This window comes from Schistocerca piceifrons, chromosome X (genome assembly GCF_021461385.2).
Source record: "Schistocerca piceifrons isolate TAMUIC-IGC-003096 chromosome X, iqSchPice1.1, whole genome shotgun sequence".
Taxonomy (NCBI): Eukaryota; Metazoa; Arthropoda; class Insecta; order Orthoptera; family Acrididae; genus Schistocerca; species Schistocerca piceifrons.
Window position 1 is genome coordinate 979,367,831 of NC_060149.1, and position 25,878 is coordinate 979,393,708.

Below are 25,878 nucleotides of genomic sequence, written 5' to 3' on the forward strand. Positions count from 1 at the left end.
AGTGTCAATGGAATGGTTCAAAACATAGTCAGTAAGAAGAGTCAGTCTTCTTGTACTTAAGTCGGCATTGTGCCATTTCTATTTAATTCCGATGCAATTTCTGTGTTTCATCGTCAATAACAAGGTCCAAGGGATACAGTAAACCTGGACTGAAGCATCGGAATCTATAACTAGTGTCAATGGAATGGTTCAAAACACAGACAGTAAGAAGAGTTAATCTTCTTGTACTTAAGTCGGCATTGTGCCTTTTCTATTTAATTCCGATGCAATTTCTGTGTTTCATCGTCAATAAGAGTGTCCAAGGGATACAGTAAACTTGGAGTAAAGCATCGGAATCTATAACTAGTGTCACAGGAATGCTTCAAAGCATAGAACGTAAGAAGAGTCAGTCTTCTTGTACTTAAGTCGGCATTGTGCCTATTGTATTTAATTCCGATGCAATTTCAGTGTTTCATCGTCAATAAGAAGGTCCAAGGGATACAGTAAAACTCAAGTGAGGCATCGGAATATATAACTAGTGTCACAGGAATGGTTCAAAACATAGTCAGTAGGAAGAGTCGGTCTTCATATACTTAAGCAGGCATTGTGCCTTTTGTATTTAATTCCGATGCAATTTCTGTGTTTCATCGTCAATAAGAAGGTCCAAGGGATACAGTAAACCTGGAGTGAAGCATCGGAATCTATAACTAGTGTGACAGGAATGGTTCAAATCATAGACAGTAAGATGAGTCAGTCTTCTTGTACTTAAGTCGACATTGTGCCTTTTCTATTTAATTCCGATGCTATTTCTGTGTTTCATCGTCAATAAGAAGGTCCAAGGGATACAGTAAACCTGGAGTGAAGCATCGGAATCTATAATTAGTGTTAATGGAATGGTTCAAAACATAGACAGTAGGAAGAGTCAGTCTTCTTGTACTTAATTCTGCATTGTGCCGTTTGTATTTAATTCCGATGCAATTTGTGTGTTTCATCGTCAATAAGAAGGTCCAAGGGGTACAGTAAATCTGAAGTGAAGCATCGGAATTGATAACTAGTGTCACAGGAACGGTTCAAAACATGGTAAGAAAAGTCAGTCTTCTTGTACTTAAGTCGGCATTGTGCCGTTTGTATTTAATTCTGATGCAATTTCTGTGTTTCATCGTCAATAAGAAGGTCCAAGGGATACAGTAAACCTGGAGTGAAGCATCGGAATCTATAACTAGTATCACAGGGATGGTTCAAATCATAGACAGTAAGAAGAGTCAGTCTTCTTGTACTTAAGTCGACATTGTGCCTTTTGTATTTAATTCCGGGTCAATTTCTGTGTTTCATCGTCAATAAGAAGGTCAGAGGGATACAGTAATCCTGAAGTGAAGTATCGTAATCTACAACAAGTGTCACAGGAATGGTTCAAAACATAGTCTGGAAGAATAGTAAGTCTTCTTGTACTAAAGTCATCATTGTGCATTTTCTATTTAAATCTGATGCAATTTCTGTGTTTCATCGTCAATAAGAAGGACCAAGGGATACAGTAAACCTGGAGTGAAGCATCGGAATCTATAACTAGTGTCACAGGAATGGTTCAAATCATAGACAGTAAGAAGTGTCAGACTTCTTTTACTTAAGTCGGCATTGTGCCTTTTGTATTTAATTCCGATGCAATTTCTGTGTTTCATCGTCAATAAGAAGGTCCAAGGGATACAGTAAACCTGGAGTGAAGCATCGGAGTCTATAACTAGTGTCACAGGACTGGTTCAAAAATAGACAGTAAGAAGAATCAGTCTTCTTGTACTTAATTCGGCATTGTGCCTTTTGTTATTAATTCCGATTCAATTTCTGTGTTTCATCGTCAATAAGAAGGTCAGAGGGATACAGTAATCCTGAAGTGAAGCATCGGAATCCATAACTAGGGTCACAGGAATGGTTCAAATCATAGTGAGTAAGAAGAGTCAGTCTTCGTGTACTCAAGTCGGGATTGTGTCCTTTGTATTTAATTCCGATGCAATTTCTGTGTTTCATCGTCAATATGAAGGTCCAAGGGATACAGTAAACCTGGAGTGAAGCATCATAATCTTTAACTAGTGTCACAGGGACGGTTCAAAACATAAGCAGTAAGATGAGTCAGTATTCTTGTACTTAAGTCGGCATTGTGCCTTTTGTATTTAATTCCGATGCAATTTCTGTGTTTCATCGTCAAAACGAAGACCCAAAGGATACAGTAGACCTGCAGTGAAGCATCGGAATCTATTACTAGTGTCACTGGAATGGTTCAAAATATAGACAGTAAGAAGAGTCAGTCTTCTTGTACTTAAGTCGGCATTGTGCCTTATGTATTTAATTCCGATGCAATTTCTGTGTTTCATCGTCAATAAGAAGGTCCAAGGGATACAGTAAACCTGAAGTGAAGCATCATATTCTATAACTAGTGACACAGGAATGGTTCAAAACATAGACTGTAGGAAGAGTCAGTCTTATTGTACTTAAGTTGGCACTGTGCCTTTTTTATGTAATTCCGATGCAATTTCTGTGTTTCATCGTCAATAGGTCGGTCCAAGGGATACAGTAAATATGAAGTGAAGCATCGGAATCTATAACTAGTGTCACAGGAATGGTTCAAAGCAAAGTCAGTAAGAAGAGCCAGTCTTCTTATCCTTAAGTCGGCATTGTGCCTTTTGTATTTAATTCCGATGCAATTTCTGTGTTTCATCGTCAATAAGAAGGTCCAAGGGATACAGTAAACCTCAAGTGAAGCATCGGAATCTATAAGTAGTGTCACAGGAATGGTTCAAACATCGTCAGTAGGAAGAGTCGGTCTTCATGTAATTAAGTCGGCATTGTGCCTTTTGTATTTAATTCCGATGCAATTTCTGTGTTTCATCGTCAATAAGCAGGTCCAAGGGATACAGTAAACCTGAAGTGAAGCATCGGAATCTATAACTAGTGTCACAGGAATGGTTCAAAACATAGACAGTAGGAAGAGTCGGTCTTCTTGTACTTAAGTCGACATTGTGCTTTTCTATTTAATTCCGATGCAAATTCTGTGTTTCATCGTCAATAAGAAGGTCAGAGGGATACAGCAAACCTGAAGTGAAGCATCGGAATCTAAAACTAGTGTCACAGAAATGGTTCAAAACATAGACAGTAATAAGAGTCAGTCTTCTTGTACTTAAGTCGGCATTGTGCCTTTGGTATTTAATTCCGAGGCAATTTCTGTGTTTCATCGTCAATAAGCAGGTCCAAGGGATACAGTAAACCTGAAGTGAAGCATCGGAATCTATAACTAGTGTCACAGGAATGGTTCAAAACATAGACAGTTGGAAGAGTCAGTCTTCTTGTACTTAAGTCGGCATTGTGAATCTTCTATTTAATTCCGATGCAATTACTGTGATTCATCGTCAATAAGAAGGTCAGAGGGATACAGCAAACCTGAAGTGAAGCATCGGAATCCAAAACTAGTGTCACAGGAATGGTTCAAAACATAGACAGTAGGAAGTGTCAGTCTTCTTGTAGTTAAGTCGGCATTGTGCCATTTGTATTGAATTCCGATGCAATTTCTGTGTTTCAACGTCAATAAGCTGGTCCAAGGGATACAGTAAACCTGGAGTGAAGCATCGGATTCTATAACTATTGTCACAGGAATGGTTCAAAACATAGACAGTAAGAAGAGTCAGTCTTCCTGTACTTAAGTCGTCATTGTGCCATTTCTATTTAATTCCGATGCAATTTCTGTGTTTCATCGTCAATAAGAATGTAAGAGGGACACAATAAACCTGAAGTGAAGCATCGGAATCTATAACTAGTGTCACAGGAATGGTTCAAAACAAAGCCAGTGAGAAGAGTCAGTCTTCATGTCCTTAAGTCGGCATTGTGCCTTTTGTATTTAATTCCGAAGTTATTTCTGTGTTTCATCGTCAATAACAAGGTCCAAGGGATACAGTAAACCTGGAGTGAAGCATCGGAATCTATAACTAGTGTCAATGGAATGGTTCAAAACATTGACAGTAAGAAGAGTCAGTCTTCTTGTACTTCAGACGGCGTTGTGCCTTTTGTATTTAATTCCGATGCAATTTCTGTGTTTCATCGTCAATAAAAAGGTCCAGGGGATACAGTAAAACTGAAGTGAAGCATCGGAATCTATAACTAGTGTCACAGGAATGGTCAAAACATAGTCAGTAAGAGTAGCCAGTCTTCTTGTACTTAAGTCAGCATTGTGCCTTTTCTATTTAATTCCGATGCAATTTCTGTGTTTCATCGTCAATAACAAGGTCCAAGGGATACAGTAAACCTGGAGTGAAGCATCGGAATCTATAACTAGTGTCAATGGAATGGTTCAAAACATAGACAGTAAGAAGAGTCAGTCTTCTTGTACTTAAGTCGGCATTCTTCCTTTTGTATTTAATTCCGATGCAATTTCTGTGTTTCATCGTCAATAAGAAGGTCCAACGGGTTACAGTAAACCTGGAGTGAAGCATTGGAATCTATAACTAGTGTCACACTAATGGTTCAAACATAGACAGTAAGAAAAGTCAGACGTCTTGTACTTAAGTCGGCATTGTGCCTTTTGTATTTAATTCCGATGCAATTTCTGTGTTTCATCGCCAAAAAGAAGTCCCAAGGGATACAGTAGACCTGCAGTGAAGCATCGGAATCGATTACAAGTGTCACTGGAATGGTTCAAAATATAGACAGTAAGAAGAGTCAGTCTTCTTGTACTTAAGTCGGCATTGTGCCTTTTGTATTTAATTCCGATGCAATTTCTGTGATTCATCGTCACTACGAAGGTCCAAGGGATACAGTAAACCTGAGGTAAGCATCGGACTTTATAACTAGTGTCACAGAAATGGCTCAAAACATAGACAGTATAAGAGTCAGTCTTCTTGTACTTAAGTCGGCATTGAGCCTTTTGTATTTAATTCCGATGCAATTTCTGTGTTTCATCGTCAATAAGAAGGTCCGAGGGATACAGTAAACCTGAAATGACGCATCGGAATCTATAACTAGTGACACAGTAATGGTTCAAAACATAGACAGTAAGAAGAGTCAGACGTCTTGTACCTAAGTCGGCATTGTGCCTTTTGTGTTTAATTCCGATGCAATTTCTGTGTTTCATCGTCAAAAAGAAGACCCAAGGGATACAGTAGACCTGCAGTGAAGGATCGGAATCGATCACTAGTGTCACTGGAATGGTTCAAAATATAGACAGTAAGAAGAGTCAGTCTTCTTGTACTTAAGTCGGCATTGTGCCTTTTGTATTTAATTCCGATGCAATTTCTGTGATTCATCGTCACTAAGAAGGCCCAAGGGATACAGTAAACCTGAAGTGAAGCATCGGACTCTATGACCAGTGTCACAGAAATGGTACAAAACATAGACAGTATAAGAGTCAGTCTTCTTGTACTTAAGTCGGCATTGTGCCTTTTGTATTTAATTCCGATGCAATTTCTGTGTTTAATCGTCAATAAGAAGGTCAGAGGGATACAGTAAACCTGAAGTGAAGCATTGCAATCTGTAACTAGTGTCACAGGAATGGTTCAAATCATAGTCAGTAAGAAGAGTCAGTCTTCTTGTACTTAAGTCGGCATTGAGGCTTTTGTATTTAATTCCGATGCAATTTCTGTGTTTCATCGTCAATAAGAAGGTCCGAGGGATACAGTAAACCTGAAATGACGCATCGGAATCTATAACTAGTGTCACAGGAATGGTTCAAAACATAGACAGTAAGAGGGGTCAGTCATCTTGTACTTAAGACGGCATTGTGCCTTTTGTATTTAATTCCGATGCAATTTCTGTGTTTCATCGTCAATAAGAAGGTCACAGGGACACAGTAAACCTGAAGTGAAGCATCCGAATCTATAACTGGGGTCACAGGAATGGTTCAAAACATAGACAGTAAGATGAGTCAGTCTTCTTCCACTTAAGTCGGCATTGTGCCTTTATTTATTTAATTCCGATGCAATTTCTGTGTTTCATCGTCAATAAGAAGGTCTAAGGGATACAGTAAACCTCAAGTGAAGCATTGAAATCTATAACTAGTGTCACAGGAACGTTTCAAACATAGTCAGTAGGAAGAGTTTGTCTTCATGTACTTATGTCGGCATTGTGCCTTTTGGACTTAATTCCGATGCAATTTCTGTGTTTCATCGTCAGTAAGAAGGTCCAAGGGATACAGTAACCCTGAAGTGAAGCATCGTAATCTATAACTAGTGACACAGGAATGGTTCAAAACATTGACTGTAGGAAGAGTCAGTCTTCTTGTACTTAAGTCGGCACTGTGCCTTTTGTATTTAATTCCGATGCAATTTCTGTGTTTCATCGTCAATAGGACAGTCCAAGCGATACAGTAAACCTGAAGTGAAGCATCGGAATCTATAACTAGTGTCACAGGAATGGTCAAAACATAGTCAGTAAGAAGAGTCAATCTTCTTGTACTTAAGTCGCCATTGTGCCTTTTCTATTTAATTCCGATGCAATTTCTGTGTTTCATCGTCAATAACAAGGTCCAAGGGATACAGTAAACCTGGAGTGAAGCATCGGAATCAATAACTAGTGTCAATGGAATGGTTCAAATCATAGACAGTAAGAAGAGTCAGTCTTCTTGTACTTAAGTCGGCATTCTTCCTTTTGTATTTCATTCCGATGCAATTTCTGTGTTTCATCGTCAAAAAGAAGACACAAGGGATACAGTAGACCTGCAGTGAAGCATCGGAATCGATTACTAGTGTCACAGGAATGGTTCAAAATATAGACAGTAAGAAGAGTCAGTCTTCTTGTACTTTAGTCGGCATTCTGCCTTTTGTATTTAATTCCGATGCAATTTCTGTGTTTCTTCGTCAATTAGAAGGTCAGAGGGATACAGTAAACCTGAAGTGAAGCATTGCAATCTATAACTAGTGTCACAGGAATGGTTCGAATCATAGTCAGTAAGAAGTGTCAGTCTTCTTGTACTTAAGTCGGCATTGTGCCTTTTGTATTTAATTCCGATGCAATTTCTGTGTTTCATGGTCAATAAGAAGGTCCAGGGGATACAGTACACCTGATGTGAAGCATCGGAATCTATAACTAGTGTCACAGGAACGGTTCAAACATAGTCAGTAGGAAGAGTTGGTCTTCATGTAGTTATGTCGGCATTGTGCCTTTTGTATTTAATTCCGATGCAATTTCTGTGTTTCATCGTCAATAGGACGGTCCAAGCGATACAGTAAACCTGAAGTGAAGAATCGGAATGTAAAACTAGTGTCACAGGAATGGTTCAAAACAAAGTCAGTAAGAAGGGCCAGTCTTCTTATCCTTAAGTCGGCATTGTGAATTTTGTATTTAATTCCGATGCAATTTCTGTGTTTCATCGTCAATACGAAGGTCCATGGGATACAGTAAACCAGGAGTGTAGCATCGGAGTCTATAACTAGTGTCACAGGAATGGTTCAAATCATAGACTGTAAGAAGAGTCAGTTTTCGTGTACTTAAGTCGGCATTTTGCCTTTTGTATTTACTTCCGATGCAATTTCTGTGTTTCATCGTCAATAAGAAGGTCCAGGGGATACAGTAAACCTGAAGTGAAGCATCGGAATCTATATCTAGTGCCACAGGAATGGTTCAAAATATAGTCAGTAATAAGAGTCAGTCTTCTTGTCCTTAAGTCGGCATTGTGCATTTTGTATTTAATTCCGATGCAATTTCTGTGTTTCATCGTCAATAAGAAGGACCAAGGGATACAGTAAACCTGGAGTGAAGCATCGGAATGTATATCTAGTGTCACAGGAGTTGTTCAAAACATCGTCAGTAGGAAGAGTCGGTCCTCATGTACTTAAGTACGGCATTGTGCCTTTTGTATTTAATTCCGATGCAATTTCTGTGTTTCATCGTCAATAAGCAGGTCCAAGGGATACAGTAAACCTTTAAAGAAGCATTGGAATCTATAACTACTGTCTCAGGAATGGTTCAAAAAATAGACAGTAAGAAGAGTCAGTCTTCTTGTACTTAAGTCGACATTGTGCCTTTTCTATTTAATTCCGATGCAATTTCTGTGTTTCATCGTCAATAAGAAGGTCAGAGGGATACAGCAAACCTGAAGTGAAGCATCGGAATCTAAAACTAGTGTCACAGGAATGGTTCAAAACATAGACAGTAGGAAGAGTCAGTCTTCCTGTACTTAAGTCGGTATTGTGCCTCATGTATTTAATTCCGAGGCAATTTCTGTGTTTCATCGTCAATAAGCAGGTCCAAGGGATACAATAAACCTGAAATGAAGCATCGGAATCTATAACTAGTGTCACAGGAATGGTTCAAAACACAGACAGTAGGAAGAGTCAGTCTTCTTGTACTTAAGTCGGCATTGTGCCTTTTCTATTTAGTTCCGAAGCAATTTCTGTGTTTCATCGTCAATAAGGAGGTCAGAGGGATACAGCAAACCTGAAGTGAAGCATCGGAATCTATAACTAGTGTCACAGGAATGGTTCAAAGCAAAGCCAGTAAGAAGAGTCAGTCTTCTTGTCCTTACGTTGGCATTGTGCCTATTGTATTTAATTCCGATGCAATTTCTGTGTTTCATCGTCAATAAGAAGGTCAGAGGGATACAGTATACCTGGAGTGTGGCATCGGAATCTATAACTAGTGTCACAGGAATGGTTCAAATCATAGACAGTAAGAAGAGTCAGTCTTCGTGTACTTAAGTCGGCATTTTGCCTTTTGTATTTAATTCCGATGCAATTTCTGTGGTTCATCGTCAATAAGAAGATCCAAGGGATACAGTAAACCTGAGGTTAAGCATCGGAATCTATAACTATTGTCACAGGACTGGTTAAAACATAGTCAGTAATAAGAGTCAGTGTTCTTGTACTTAAGTCGGCATTTACCTTTTCTATTTAATTCCGATGCGATTTCTATGTTTCATCGTCAATAACAAGTTCCAAGGGATACAGTAAACCTGGAGTGAAGCATCGGAATCTATAACTGGTGTCAATGGAATGGTTCAAAACATAGACAGTAAGAAGAGTCAGTCTTCTTGTACTTAAGTCGGCACTGTGCCTTTTGTATTTAATTCCGATGCAATTTCTGTGTTTCTTCGTCAATAAGAAGGTCAGAGGGATACAGTAAACCTGAAGTGAAGCATCGGAATCTATAGCTAGTGTCACAGGAATGCTTCAAATCATAGTCAGTAAGAAGAGTCAATCTTTTTGTCCTTAAGTCGGCATTGTGCCTTTTGTATTTAATTCCGATGCAATATCTGTGTTTCATCGTCAATAAGAAGGTCCAAGGGATACAGTAAACCTCAAGTGAAGCATCGGAATCTATAACTAGTGTCACAAGAATGGTTCAAAACATAGACAGTGGGAAGAGTCAGTCTTCTTGTACTTAAGTCGGCATTGTGCCTTTTCTATTTAATTCCGATGCAATTTCTGTGTTTCATCGTCAAAAAGAATGTCAGAGGGATACAGTAAACCTGAAGTGAAGCATCGGAATCTATAACTAGTGTCACAGGAATGGTTCAAATCATAGTCAGTAAGAGGAGTCCGTCTTTTTGTACTTAAGTCGGCATTCTGCCTTTTGTGTTTAATTCCGATGCAATTTCTGTATTTCATCGTAAATATGAAGGTCCAAGGGAAGCAGTAAACCTGAAATGACGCATCGGAATCTATAACTAGTGTCACAGGAATGGTTCAAAGCATAGACAGTAAGAAGGGTCAGTCTTCTTGTACTTAAGACGGCGTTGTGCCTTTTGTATTTAATTCCGATGCAATTTCTGTGATTCATCGTCAATAAGAAGGTCCAAGGGATACAGTAAACCTGAAGTGAAGCATCGGAATCTATAACTAGTGTCACAGGAATGGTTAAGAACAAAGTCAGTAAGAAGAGCCAGTCTTCTTATCCTTAAGTCGCCATTGTGCCTTTTGTTTTTAATTCCGATGCAATTTCTGTGTTTCATCGTCAATAAGAAGGTCCAGGGGATACAGTAAATCTGAAGTGAAGCATCGGAACCTATAACTAGTGTCGCAGGAATGGTCAAAACATAGTCAGTAAGAAGAGTCAGTCTTCTTGTACTTACGTCGGCATTGTGCCTTTTCTATTTAATTCCGATGCAATTTCTGTGTTTCATCGTCAATAGGAAGGTCCAAGGGATACAGTAAACCTCAAGTGAAGCATCGGAATCTATGACTAGTGTCACAGGAACGGTTCAAACATAGTCAGTAGGAAGAGTTGGTCTTCATGTACTTATGTCGGCATTGTGCCATTTGTATTTAATTCCGATGCAATTTCTGTGTTTCATCGTCAATAAGAAGGTCCAAGGGATACAGTAAACCTGAAGTGAAGCATCGTAATCTATAACTAGTGACACAGGAATGGTTCAAAACATAGACTGTAGGAAGAGTCAGTCTTCTTGTACATAAGTCGACACTGTTCCTTTTGTATTTAATTCTAATGCAATTTCTGTGTTTCATCGTCAATAGGACGGTCCAAGCGATACAGTAAACCTGAAGTGAAGAATCGGAATGTATAACTAGTGTCACAGGAAATGTTCAAAGCAAAGTCAGTAAGAAGAGCCAGTCTTCTTATCCTTAAGTCGGCGTTGTGAATTTTGTATTTAATTCCGATGCAATTTCTGTGTTTCATCGTCAATAAGAAGTTCCATGGGATACAGTAAACCAGGAGTGTAGCATCGGAGTCTATAACTAGTGTCACAGGAATGGTTCAAATCATAGACTGTAAGAAGAGTCAGTCTTCGTGTACTTAAGTTGGCATTTTGTCTTTTGTATTTAATTCCGATGCAATTTCTGTGTTTCATCGTCAATAAGAAGGTCCAGAGGATACAGTAAACCTGAAGTGAAGAATCGGAATCTATAGCTAGTGTCACAGGAATGGTTCAAAATATAGTCAGTAATAAGAGTCAGTCTTCTTGTCCTTAATTCGGCATTCTGCCTTTTGCATTTAATTCCGATGCAATTTCTGTGTTTCATCGTCAATAAGAAGGACCAAGGGATACAGTAAACCTGGAGTGAAGCATCGGAATCTATAACTAGTGTCACAGGAGTGGTTCAAAACATCGTCAGTAGGAAGAGTCGGTCTTCATGTACTTAAGTCGGCATTGTGCCTTTTGTATTTAATTCCGATGCAATTTCTGTGTTTCATCGTCAATAAGCAGGTCCAAGGGATACAGTAAACCTTTAGTGAAGCATTGGAATCTATAACTAGTGTCTCAGGAATGGTTCAAAAAATAGACAGTAAGAAGAGTCAGTCTTCTTGTACTTAAGTCGACATTGTGCCTTTTCTATTCAGTTCCGATGCAATTTCTGTGTTTCATCGTCAATAAGAAGGTCAGAGGGATACAGCAAACATGAAGTGAAGCATCGGAATCTATAACTGGTGTCAATGGAATGGTTCAAAACATAGACAGTAAGAATAGTCAGTCTTCTTGTCCTTCAGTCGGCATTGTGCCTATTGTATTTAATTCCGATGCAATATCTGTGTTTCATCGTCAATAAGAAGGTCCAAGGGATACAGTAAACCTCAAGTGAAGCATCGGAATCTATAACTAGTGTCACAAGAATGGTTCAAAACATAGACAGTGGGAAGAGTCAGTCTTCTTGTACTTAAGTCGGCATTGTGCCTTTTCTATTTAATTCCGATGCAATTTCTGTGTTTCATCGTCAAAAAGAATGTCAGAGGGATACAGTAAACCTGAAGTGAAGCATCGGAATCTATAACTAGTGTCACAGGAATGGTTCAATCATAGTCAGTAAGAGGAGTCCGTCTTTTTGTACTTAAGTCGGCATTCTGCCTTTTGTGTTTAATTCCGATGCAATTTCTGTATATCATCGTAAATAAGAAGGTCCAAGGGAAGCAGTAAAACTGAAATGACGCATCGGAATCTATAACTAGTGTCACAGGAATGGTTCAAAGCATAGACAGTAAGAAGGGTCAGTCTTCTTGTACTTAAGACGGCGTTGTGCCTTTTGTATTTAATTCCGATGCAATTTCTGTGATTCATCGTCAATAAGAAGGTCCAAGGGATACAGTAAACCTGAAGTGAAGCATCGGAATCTATAACTAGTGTCACAGGAATGGTTAAGAACAAAGTCAGTAAGAAGAGCCAGTCTTCTTATCCTTAAGTCGCCATTGTGCCTTTTGTTTTTAATTCCGATGCAATTTCTGTGTTTCATCGTCAATAAGAAGGTCCAGGGGATACAGTAAATCTGAAGTGAAGCATCGGAACCTATAACTAGTGTCGCAGGAATGGTCAAAACATAGTCAGTAAGAAGAGTCAGTCTTCTTGTACTTACGTCGGCATTGTGCCTTTTCTATTTAATTCCGATGCAATTTCTGTGTTTCATCGTCAATAGGAAGGTCCAAGGGATACAGTAAACCTCAAGTGAAGCATCGGAATCTATGACTAGTGTCACAGGAACGGTTCAAACATAGTCAGTAGGAAGAGTTGGTCTTCATGTACTTATGTCGGCATTGTGCCATTTGTATTTAATTCCGATGCAATTTCTGTGTTTCATCGTCAATAAGAAGGTCCAAGGGATACAGTAAACCTCAAGTGAAGCATCGTAATCTATAACTAGTGACACAGGAATGGTTCAAAACATAGACTGTAGGAAGAGTCAGTCTTCTTGTACATAAGTCGACACTGTTCCTTTTGTATTTAATTCTGATGCAATTTCTGTGTTTCATCGTCAATAGGACGGTCCAAGCGATACAGTAAACCTGAAGTGAAGAATCGGAATGTATAACTAGTGTCACAGGAATTGTTCAAAGCAAAGTCAGTAAGAAGAGCCAGTCTTCTTATCCTTAAGTCGGCGTTGTGAATTTTGTATTTAATTCCGATGCAATTTCTGTGTTTCATCGTCAATAAGAAGTTCCATGGGATACAGTAAACCTGAAGTGAAGCATCGGAATCTATAGCTAGTGTCACAGGAATGGTTCAAAATATAGTCAGTAATAAGAGTCAGTCTTCTTGTCCTTAAGTCGGCATTCTGCCTTTTGCATTTAATTCCGATGCAATTTCTGTGTTTCATCGTCAATAAGAAGGACCAAGGGATACAGTAAACCTGGAGTGAAACATCGCAATCTATAACTAGTGTCACAGGAGTGGTTCAAATCATCGTCAGTAGGAAGAGTCGGTCTTCATGTACTTAAGTCGGCATTGTGCCTTTTGTATTTAATTCCGATGCAATTTCTGTGTTTCATCGTCAATAAGCAGGTCCAAGGGATACAGTAAACCTTTAGTGAAGCATTGGAATCTATAACTAGTGTCTCAGGAATGGTTCAAAAAATAGACAGTAAGAAGAGTCAGTCTTCTTGTACTTAAGTCGACATTGTGCCTTTTCTATTCAGTTCCGATGCAATTTCTGTGTTTCATCGTCAATAAGAAGGTCAGAGGGATACAGCAAACATGAAGTGAAGCATCGGAATCTATAACTGGTGTCAATGGAATGGTTCAAAACATAGACAGTAAGAATAGTCAGTCTTCTTGTCCTTCAGTCGGCATTGTGCCTATTGTATTTAATTCCGATGCAATTTCTGTGTTTCATCGTCAATAAGAAGGTCAGAGGGATACAGTATACCTGGAGTGTAGCATCGGAATCTATAACTAGTGTCACAGGAATGGTTCAAATCATAGACAGTAAGAAGAGTCAGTCCTCGTGTACTTAAGTGGGCATTTTGTCTTTTGTATTTAATTCCGATGCAATTTCTGTGGTTCATCGTCAATAAGAAGGTCAGAGGGATACAGCAAACCTGAAGTTAAGCATCGGAATCTATAACTAGTGTCACAGGAATGGTTCAAAACAAAGCCAGTAAGAAGAGTCAGTCTTCTTGTCCTTACGTCGGCATTGTGCCTATTGTATTTAATTCCGATGCAATTTCTGTGTTTCATCGTCAATAAGAAGGTCAGAGGGATACAGTATACCTGGAGTGTAGCATCGGAATCTATAACTAGTGTCACAGGAATGGTTCAAATCATAGACAGTAAGAAGAGTCAGTCTTCGTGTACTTAAGTCGGCATTTTGCCTTTTGTATTTAATTCCGATGCAATTTCTGTGGTTCATCGTCAATAAGAAGATCCAAGGGATACAGTAAACCTGAGGTGAAGCATCGGAATCTATAACTATTGTCACAGGAATGGTTAAAACATAGTCAGTAATAAGAGTCAGTGTTCTTGTACTTAAGTCGGCATTTACCTTTTCTATTTAATTCCGATGCGATTTCTATGTTTCATCGTCAATAACAAGGTCCAAGGGATACAGTAAACCTGGAGTGAAGCATCGGAATCTATAACTGGTGTCAATGGAATGGTTCAAAACATAGACAGTAAGTAGAGTCAGTCTTCTTGTACTTAAGTCGGCATTGTGCCTTTTGTATTTAATTCCGATGCAATTTCTGTGTTTCTTCGTCAATAAGAAGGTCAGACGGATACAGTAAACCTGAAGTGAAGCATCGGAATCTATAGCTAGTGTCACAGGAATGGTTCAAATCATAGTCAGTAAGAAGAGTCAGTCTTGTTGTACTTAATTCTGCATTGTGCCTTTTGTATTTAATTCCGATGCAATTTCTGTGTTTCATCGTCAATATGAAGGTCCAAGGGATACAGTAAACCTGACGTGAAGCATCGGAATTTATAACTAGTGTCACAGGAAAGGTTCAAAACATAGTAAGAAGAGTCAGTCTTCTTGTACTTAAGTCGGCATTGTGCCTTTTGTATTTAATTCCGAAGTTATTTCTGTGTTTCATCGTCAATAAGAAGGACCAAGGGATACAGTAATCCTAAAGTGAAGCATCGGAATCTATAACTAGTGTCACAGGAATGGTTCAAAGCATAGTCAGTAAGAATAGTAAGTCTTCTTGCACTAAAGTCATCATTGTGCATATTATATTTGATTCTGATGCAATTTCTGTGTTTCATGGTCAATAAGAAGGTCCAAGGGATACAGTAAACCTGAGGTGAAGCATCAGAATCTATTACTAGTGTCACAGGAATATTCAAAGCATAGACAGTAAGAAAAGTCAGTTGTCTTGTACTTAACTCGGCATTGTGCCTTTTCTATATAATTCCAAAGTAATTTCTGTGTTTCATCGTCAATAAGAAGGTCCAAGGGATACAGTAAACCTCAAGTGAAGCATCGGAATCTATAACTAGTGTCACAAGAATGGTTCAAAACATAGACTGTGGGAAGAGTCAGTCTTCTTGTACTTAAGTCGGCATTGTGCCTTTTCTATTTAATTCCGATGCAATTTCTGTGTTTCATCGTCAATAAGAAGGTCCAAGGGATACAGTAAACCTCAAGTGAAGCATGGGAATCCATAACTAGTGTCACAGGAATGGTTCAAAACATAGACAGTGGGAAGAGTCAGTCTTCTTGTACTTAAGTCGGCATTGTGCCTTTTCTATTTAATTCCGATGCAATTTCTGTGTTTCATCGTCAAAAAGAACGTCAGAGGGATACAGTAAACCTGAAGTGAAGCATCGGAATCTATAACTAGTGTCACAGGAATGGTTCAAATAATAGTCAGTAAGAGGATTCCGTCTTTTTGTACTTAAGTCGGCATTCTGCCTTTTGTGTTTAATTCCGATGCAATTTCTGTATTTCATCGTAAATAAGAAGGTCCAAGGGAAGCAGTAAACCTGAAATGACGCATCGGAATCTATAACTAGTGTCACAGGAATGGTTCAAAGCATAGACAGTAAGAAGGGTCAGTCTTCTTGTACTTAAGACGGCGTTGTGCCTTTTGTATTTAATTCCGATGCAATTTCTGTGATTCATCGTCAATAAGAAGGTCCAAGGGATACAGTAAACCTGAAGTGAAGCATCGGAATCTATAACTAGTGTCACAGGAATGGTTCAAAACAAAGTCAGTAAGAAGAGCCAGTCTTCTTATCCTTAAGTCGCCATTGTGCCTTTTGTTTTTAATTCCGATGCAATTTCTGTGTTTCATCGTCAATAAGAAGGTCCAGGGGATACAGTAAACCTGAAGTGAAGCATCGGAACCTATAACTAGTGTCACAGGAATGGTCAAAACATAGTCAGTAAGAAGAGTCAGTCTTCTTGTACTTACGTCGGCATTGTGCCTTTTCTATTTAATTCCGATGCAATTTCTGTGTTTCATCGTCAATAGGAAGGTCAAAGGGATACAGAAACCTCAAGTGAAGCATCGGAATCTATGACTAGTGTCACAGGAACGGTTCAAACATAGTCAGTAGGAAGAGTTGGTCTTCATGTACTTATATCGGCATTGTGCCATTTGTATTTAATTCCGATGCAATTTCTGTGTTTCATCGTCAATAAGAAGGTCCAAGGGATACAGTAAACCTGAAGTGAAGCATCGTAATCTATAACTAGTGACACAAGAATGGTTCAAAACATAGACTCTAGGAAGAGTCAGTCTTCTTGTACATAAGTCGACACTGTTCCTTTTGTATTTAATTCTGATGCAATTTCTGTGTTTCATCGTCAATAGGACGGTCCAAGCGATACAGTAAACCTGAAGCGAATAATCGGAATGTATAACTAGTGTCACAGGAACTGTTCAAAGCAAAGTCAGTAAGAAGAGCCAGTCTTCTTATCCTTAAGTCGGCGTTGTGAATTTTGTATTTAATTCCGATGCAATTTCTGTGTTTCATCGTCAATAAGAAGTTCCATGGGATACAGTAAACCAGGAGTGTAGCATCGGAGTCTATAACTAGTGTCACAGGAATGGTTCAAATCATAGACTGTAAGAAGAGTCAGTCTTCTTGTCCTTAAGTCGGCATTGTGCCTTTTGTATTTAATTCCGATGCAATTTCTGTGTTTCATCGTCAATAAGAAGCACCAAGGGATACAGTAAACCTGGAGTGAAGCATCGGAATCTATAACTAGTGTCACAGGAGTTGTTCAAAACATCGTCAGTAGGAAGAGTCGGTCCTCATGTACTTAAGTACGGCATTGTGCCTTTTGTATTTAATTCCGATGCAATTTCTGTGTTTCATCGTCAATAAGCAGGTCCAAGGGATACAGTAAACCTTTAGTGAAGCATTGGAATCTATAACTAGTGTCACAGGAATGGTTCAAAAAATAGACAGTAAGAAGAGTCAGTCTTCTTGTACTTAAGTCGACATTGTGCCTTTTCTATTTAATTCCGATGCAATTTCTGTGTTTCATCGTCAATAAGAAGGTCAGAGGGATACAGCAAACCTGAAGTGAAGCATCGGAATCTAAAACTAGTGTCACAGGAATGGTTCAAAACATAGACAGTAGGAAGAGTCAGTCTTCCTGTACTTAAGTCGGTATTGTGCCTCATGTATTTAATTCCGAGGCAATTTCTGTGTTTCATCGTCAATAAGCAGGTCCAAGGGATACAATAAACCTGAAGTGAAGCATCGTAATCTATAACTAGTGTCACAGGAATGGTTCAAAACACAGACAGTAGGAAGAGTCAGTCTTCTTGTACTTAAGTCGGCATTGTGCCTTTTCTATTTAGTTCCGAAGCAATTTCTGTGTTTCATCGTCAATAAGAAGGTCAGAGGGATACAGCAAACCTGAAGTGAAGCATCGGAATCTATAACTAGTGTCACAGGAATGGTTCAAAACAAAGCCAGTAAGAAGAGTCAGTCTTCTTGTCCTTACGTCGGCATTGTGCCTATTGTATTTAATTCCGATGCAATTTCTGTGTTTCATCGTCAATAAGAAGGTCAGAGGGATACAGTATACCTGGAGTGTGGCATCGGAATCTATAACTAGTGTCACAGGAATGGTTCAAATCATAGACAGTAAGAAGAGTCAGTCTTCGTGTACTTAAGTCGGCATTTTGCCTTTTGTATTTAATTCCGATGCAATTTCTGTGGTTCATCGTCAATACGAAGATCCAAGGGATACAGTAAACCTGAGGTGAAGCATCGGAATCTATAACTATTGTCACAGGACTGGTTAAAACATAGTCAGTAATAAGAGTCAGTGTTCTTGTACTAAAGTCGGCATTTACCTTTTCTATTTAATTCCGATGCGATTTCTATGTTTCATCGTCAATAACAAGGTCCAAGGGATACAGTAAACCTGGAGTGAAGCATCGGAATCTATAACTGGTGTCAATGGAATGGTTCAAAACATAGAGAGTAAGAAGAGTCAGTCTTCTTGTACTTAAGTCGGCACTGTGCCTTTTGTATTTGATTCCGATGCAATTTCTGTGTTTCTTCGTCAATAAGAAGGTCAGAGGGATACAGTAAACCTGAAGTGAAGCATCGGAATCTATAGCTAGTGTCACAGGAATGCTTCAAATCATAGTCAGTAAGAAGAGTCAATCTTTTTGTCCTTAAGTCGGCATTGTGCCTTTTGTATTTAATTCCGATGCAATTTCTGTGTTTCATCGTCAATAAGAAGGTCCAAGGGATACAGTAAACCTCAAGTGAAGCATCGGAATCTATAACTAGTGTCACAAGAATGGTTCAAAACATAGACAGTGGGAAGAGTCAGTCTTCTTGTACTTAAGTCGGCATTGTGCCTTTTCTATTTAATTCCGATGCAATTTCTGTGTTTCATCGTCAATTAGAAGGTCCAAGGGATACAGTAAACCTCAAGTAAAGCATGGGAATCCATAACTAGTGTCACAGGAATGGTTCAAAACATAGACAGTGGGAAGAGTCAGTCTTCTTGTACTTAAGTCGGCATTGTGCCTTTTCTATTTAATTCCGATGCAATTTCTGTGTTTCATCGTCAAAAAGAATGTCAGAGGGATACAGTAAACCTGAAGTGAAGCATCGGAATCTATAACTAGTGTCACAGGAATGGTTTAAATCATAGTCAGTAAGAGGAGTCCGTCTTTTTGTACTTAAGTCGGCATTCTGCCTTTTGTGTTTAATTCCGATGCAATTTCTGTATATCATCGTAAATAAGAAGGTCCAAGGGAAGCAGTAAACCTGAAATGACGCATCGGAATCTATAACTAGTGTCACAGGAATGGTTCAAAGCATAGACAGTAAGAAGGGTCAGTCTTCTTGTACTTAAGACGGCGTTGTGCCTTTTGTATTTAATTCCGATGCAATTTCTGTGATTCATCGTCAATAAGAAGGTCCAAGGGATACAGTAAACCTGAAGTGAAGCATCGGAATCTATAACTAGTGTCACAGGAATGGTTCAGAACAAAGTCAGTAAGAAGAGCCAGTCTTCTTATCCTTAAGTCGCCATTGTGCTTTTTGTTTTTAATTCCGATGCAATTTCTGTGTTTCATCGTCAATAAGAAGGTCCAGGGGATACAGTAAACCTGAAGTGAAGCATCGGAACCTATAACTAGTGTCACAGGAATTGTCAAAACATAGTCAGTAAGAAGAGTCAGTCTTCTTGTACTTACGTCGGCATTGTGCCTTTTCTATTTAATTCCGATGCAATTTCTGTGTTTCATCGTCAATAGGAAGGTCCAAGGGATACAGTAAACCTCAAGTGAAGCATCGGAATCTATGACTAGTGTCACAGGAACGGTTCAAACATAGTCAGTAGGAAGAGTTGGTCTTCATGTACTTATGTCGGCATTGTGCCATTTGTATTTAATTCCGATGCAATTTCTGTGTTTCATCGTCAATAAGAAGGTCCAAGGGATACAGTAAACCTGAAGTGAAGCATCGTAATCTATAACTAGTGACACAGGAATGGTTCAAAACATAGACTGTAGGAAGAGTCAGTCTTCTTGTACATAAGTCGACACTGTTCCTTTTGTATTTAATTCTGATGCAATTTCTGTGTTTCATCGTCAATAGGACGGTCCAAGCGATACAGTAAACCTGAAGTGAAGAATCGGAATGTATAACTAGTGTCACAGGAATTGTTCAAACAAAGTCAGTAAGAAGAGCCAGTCTTCTTATCCTTAAGTCGGCGTTGTGAATTTTGTATTTAATTCCGATGCAATTTCTGTGTTTCATCGTCAATAAGAAGTTCCATGGGATACAGTAAACCAGGAGTGTAGCATCGGAGTCTATAACTAGTGTCACAGGAATGGTTCAAATCATTGACTGTAAGAAGAGTCAGTCTTCGTGTACTTAAGTTGGCATTTTGTCTTTTGTATTTAATTCCGATGCAATTTCTGTGTTTCATCGTCAATAAGAAGGTCCAGAGGATACAGTAAACCTGAAGTGAAGCATCGGAATCTATAGCTAGTGTCACAGGAATGGTTCAAAATATAGTCAGTAATAAGAGTCAGTCTTCTTGTCCTTAAGTCGGCATTCTGACTTTTGCATTTAATTCCGATGCAATTTCTGTGTTTCATTGTCAATAAGAGGGACCAAGGGATACAGTAAACCTGGAGTGAAGCATCGGAATCTATAACTAGTGTCACAGGAGTGGTTCAAAACATCGTCAGTAGGAAGAGTCGGTTTCATGTACTTAAGTCGGCATTGTGCCTTTTGTATTTAATTCCGATGCAATTTCTGTGTTTCATCGTCAATAAGCAGGTCCAAGGGATACTGTAAACCTTTAGTGAAGCATTGGAATCTATAACTAGTGTCACAGGAATGGTTCAAAAAATAGACAGTAAGAAGAGTCAGTCTTCTTGTACTTAAGTCGACATTGTGCCTTTTCTATTCAGTTCCGATGCAATTTCTGTGTTTCATCGTCAATAAGAAGGTCAGAGGGATACAGCAAACATGAAGTGAAGCATCGGAATCTATAACTGGTGTCAATGGAATGGTTCAAAACATAGACAGTAAGAAGAGTCAGTCTTCTTGTCCTTCAGTCGGCATTGTGCCTATTGTATTTACTTCCGATGCAATTTCTGTGTTTCATCGTCAATAAGAAGGTCAGAGGGATACAGTATACCTGGAGTGTAGCATCGGAATCTATAACTAGTGTCACAGGAATGGTTCAAATCATAGACAGTAAGAAGAGTCAGTCCTCGTGTACTTAAGTGGGCATTTTGTCTTTTGTATTTAATTCCGATGCAATTTCTGTGGTTCATCGTCAATAAGAAGGTCAGAGGGATACAGCAAACCTGAAGTTAAGCATCGGAATCTATAACTAGTGTCACAGGAATGGTTCAAAACAAAGCCAGTAAGAAGAGTCAGTCTTCTTGTCCTTACGTCGGCATTGTGCCTATTGTATTTAATTCCGATGCAATTTCTGTGTTTCATCGTCAATAAGAAGGTCAGAGGGATACAGTATACCTGGAGTGTAGCATCGGAATCTATAACTAGTGTCACAGGAATGGTTCAAATCATAGACAGTAAGAAGAGTCAGTCTTCGTGTACTTAAGTCGGCATTTTGCCTTTTGTATTTAATTCCGATGCAATTTCTGTGGTTCATCGTCAATAAGAAGATCCAAGGGATACAGTAAACCTGAGGTGAAGCATCGGAATCTATAACTATTGTCACAGGAATGGTTAAAACATAGTCAGTAATAAGAGTCAGTGTTCTTGTGCTTAAGTCGGCATTTACCTTTTCTATTTAATTCCGATGCGATTTCTATGTTTCATCGTCAATAACAAGGTCCAAGGGATACAGTAAACCTGGAGTGAAGCATCGGAATCTATAACTGGTGTCAATGGAATGGTTCAAAACATAGACAGTAAGAAGAGTCAGTCTTCTTGTACTTAAGTCGGCATTGTGCCTTTTGTATTTAATTCCGATGCAATTTCTGTGTTTCTTCGTCAATAAGAAGGTCAGAGGGATACAGTAAACCTGAAGTGAAGCATCGGAATCTATAGCTAGTGTCACAGGAATGGTTCAAATCATAGTCAGTAAGAAGAGTCAATCTTTTTGTCCTTAAGTCGGCATTGTGCCTTTTGTATTTAATTCCGATGCAATTTCTGTGTTTCATCGTCAATAAGAAGGTCCAAGGGATACAGTAAACCTGGAGTGAAGCATCGGAATCTATAACTAGAGGCACAGGAATGGTTCAAAACATAGACAGTAAGAAGAGTCAGTCTTGTTGTACTTAATTCTGCATTGTGCCTTTTGTATTTAATTCCGATGCAATTTCTGTGTTTCATCGTCAATATGAAGGTCCAAGGGATACAGTAAACCTGACGTGAAGCATCGGAATTTATAACTAGTGTCACAGGAAAGGTTCAAAACATAGTAAGAAGAGTCAGTCTTCTTGTACTTAAGTCGGCATTGTGCCTTTTGTATTTAATTCCGAAGTTATTTCTGTGTTTCATCGTCAATAAGAAGGACCAAGGGATACAGTAATCCTGAAGTGAAGCATCGGAATCTATAACTAGTGTCACAGGAACGGTTCAAAGCATAGTCAGTAAGAATAGTAAGTCTTCTTGCACTAAAGTCATCATTGTGCATATTATATTTGATTCTGATGCAATTTCTGTGTTTCATGGTCAATAAGAAGGTCCAAGGGATACAGTAAACCTGAGGTGAAGCATCACAATCTATTACTAGTGTCACAGGAATATTCAAAGCATAGACAGTAAGAAAAGTCAGTTGTCTTGTACTTAACTCGGCATTGTGCCTTTTCTATTTAATTCCAAAGTAATTTCTGTGTTTCATCGTCAATAAGAAGGTCCAAGGGATACAGTAAACCTCAAGTGAAGCATCGGAATCTATAACTAGTGTCACAAGAATGGTTCAAAACATAGACAGTGGGAAGAGTCAGTCTTCTTGTACTTCAGTCGGCATTGTGCCTTTTCTATTTAATTCCGATGCAATTTCTGTGTTTCATCGTCAATAAGAAGGTCCAAGGGATACAGTAAACCTCAAGTGAAGCATGGGAATCCATAACTAGTGTCACAGGAATGGTTCAAAAGCATAGACAGTGGGAAGAGTCAGTCTTCTTGTACTTAAGTCGGCATTGTGCCTTTTCTATTAAATTCCGATGCAATTTCTGTGTTTCATCGTCAAAAAGAAAATCAGAGGGATACAGTAAACCTGAAGTGAAGCATCGGAATCTATAACTAGTGTCACAGGAATGGTTCAAATAATAGTCAGTAAGAGGATTCCGTCTTTTTGTACTTAAGTCGGCATTCTGCCTTTTGTGTTTAATTCCGATGCAATTTCTGTATTTCTTCGTAAATAAGAAGGTCCAAGGGAAGCAGTAAACCTGAAATGACGCATCGGAATCTATAACTAGTGTCACAGGAATGGTTCAAAGCATAGACAGTAAGAAGGGTCAGTCTTCTTGTACTTAAGACGGCGTTGTGAATTTTGTATTTAATTCCGATGCAATTTCTGTGATTCATCGTCAATAAGAAGGTCCAAGGGATACAGTAAACCTGAAGTGAAGCATCGGAATCTATAACTAGTGTCACAGGAATGGTTCAAAACAAAGTCAGTAAGAAGAGCCAGTCTTCTTATCCTGAAGTCGCCATTGTGCCTTTTGTTTTTAATTCCGATGCAATTTCTGTGTTTCATCGTCAATAAGAAGGTCCAGGGGATACAGTAAACCTGAAGTGAAGCATCGGAACCTATAACTAGTGTCACAGGAATGGTCAAAACATAGTCAGTAAGAAGAGTCAGTCTTCTTGTACTTACGTCGGCATTGTGCCTTTTCTATTTAATTCCGATCCAATTTCTGTGTTTCATCGTCAATAGGAAGGTCCAAGGGATACAGAAACCTCAAGTGAAGCATCGGAATCTATGACTAGTGTCACAGGAACGGTTCAAACATAGTCAGTAGGAAGAGTTGGTCTTCATGTACTTATATCGGCATTGTGCCATTTGTATTTAATTCCGATGCAATTTCTGTGTTTCATCGTCAATAAGAAGGTCCAAGGGATACAGTAAACCTGAAGTGAAGCATCGTAATCTATAACTAGTGACACAGGAATGGTTCAAAACATAGACTGTAGGAAGAGTCAGTCTTCTTGTACATAAGTCGACACTGTTCCTTTTGTATTTAATTCTGATGCAATTTCTGTGTTTCATCGTCAATAGGACGGTCCAAGCGATACAGTAAACCTGAAGTGAATAATCGGAATGTATAACTAGTGTCACAGGAACTGTTCAAAGCAAAGTCAGTAAGAAGAGCCAGTCTTCTTATCCTTAAGTCGGCGTTGTGAATTTTGTATTTAATTCCGATGCAATTTCTGTGTTTCATCGTCAATAAGAAGTTCCATGGGATACAGTAAACCAGGAGTGTAGCATCGGAGTCTATAACTAGTGTCATAGGAATGGTTCAAATCATAGACTGTAAGAAGAGTCAGTCTTCGTGTACTTAAGTTGGCATTTTGTCTTTTGTATTTAATTCCGATGCAATTTCTGTGTTTCATCGTCAATAAGAAGGTCCAGAGGATACAGTAAACCTGAAGTGAAGCATCGGAATCTATAGCTAGTGTCACAGGAATGGTTCAAAATATAGTCAGTAATAAGAGTCAGTCTTCTTGTCCTTAAGTCGGCATTGTGCCTTTTGTATTTATATCCGATGCAATTTCTGTGTTTCTTCGTCAATAAGAAGGACCAAGGGATACAGTAAACCTGGAGTGAAGCATCGGAATCTATAACTAGTGTCACAGGAGTGGTTCAAAACATCGTCAGTAGGAAGAGTCGGTCTTCATATACTTAAGTCGGCATTGTGCCTTTTGTATTTAATTCCGATGCAATTTCTGTGTTTCATCGTCAATAAGCAGGTCCAAGGGATACAGTAAACCTTTAGTGAAGCATTGGAATCTATAACTAGTGTCACAGGAATGGTTCAAAAAATAGACAGTAAGAAGAGTCAGTCTTCTTGTACTTAAGTCGACATTGTGCCTTTTCTATTTAGTTCCGATGCAATTTCTGTGTTTCATCGTCAATAAGAAGGTCAGAGGGATACAGCAAACCTGAAGTGAAGCATCGGAATCTATAACTGGTGTCAATGGAATGGTTCAAAACATAGAGAGTAAGAAGAGTCAGTCTTCTTGTCCTTAAGTCGGCATTGTGCCTATTGTATTTAATTCCGATGCAATTTCTGTGTTTCATCGTCAATAAGAAGGTCAGAGGGATACAGTATACCTGGAGTGTAGCATCGGAATCTATAACTAGTGTCACAGGAATGGTTCAAATCATAGACAGTAAGAAGAGTCAGTCCTCGTGTATTTAAGTGGGCATTTTGTCTTTTGTATTTAATTCCGATGCAATTTCTGTGGTTCATCGTCAATAAGAAGATCCAAGGGATACAGTAAACCTGAAGTGAAGCATCGGAATCCATAGCTAGTGTCACAGGAATGGTTCAAATCATAGTCAGTAAGAAGAGTCAATCTTTTTGTCCTTAAGTCGGCATTGTGCCTTTTGTATTTAATTCCGATGCAATTTCTGTGTTTCATCGTCAATAAGAAGGTCCCAGGGATACAGTAAACCTGGAGTGAAGCATCGGAATCTATAACTAGAGTCACAGGAATGGTTCAAAACATAGACAGTAAGAAGAGTCAGTCTTGTTGTACTTAATTCTGCATTGTGCCTTATGTATTTAATTCCGATGCAATTTCTGTGGTTCATCGTCAATAAGAAGATCCAAGGGATACAGTAAACCTGAGGTGAAGCATCGGAATCTATAACTATTGTCACAGGAATGGTTAAAACATAGTCAGTAATAAGAGTCAGTGCTCTTGTACTTAAGTCGGCATTTACCTTTTCTATTTAATTCCGATGCGATTTCTATGTTTCATCGTCAATAACAAGGTCCAAGGGATACAGTAAACCTGGAGTGAAGCATCGGAATCTATAACTGGTGTCAATGGAATGGTTCAAAACATAGACAGTAAGAAGAGTCAGTCTTCTTGTACTTAAGTCGGCATTGTGCCTTTTGTATTTAATTCCGATGCAATTTCTGTGTTTCTTCGTCAATAAGAAGGTCAGAGGGATACAGTAAACCTGAAGTGAAGCATCGGAATCTATAGCTAGTGTCACACGAATGGTTCAAATCATAGCTAGTAAGAAGAGTCAATCTTTTTGTCCTTAAGTCGGCATTGTGCCTTTTGTATTTAATTCCGATGCAATTTCTGTGTTTCATCGTCAATAAGAA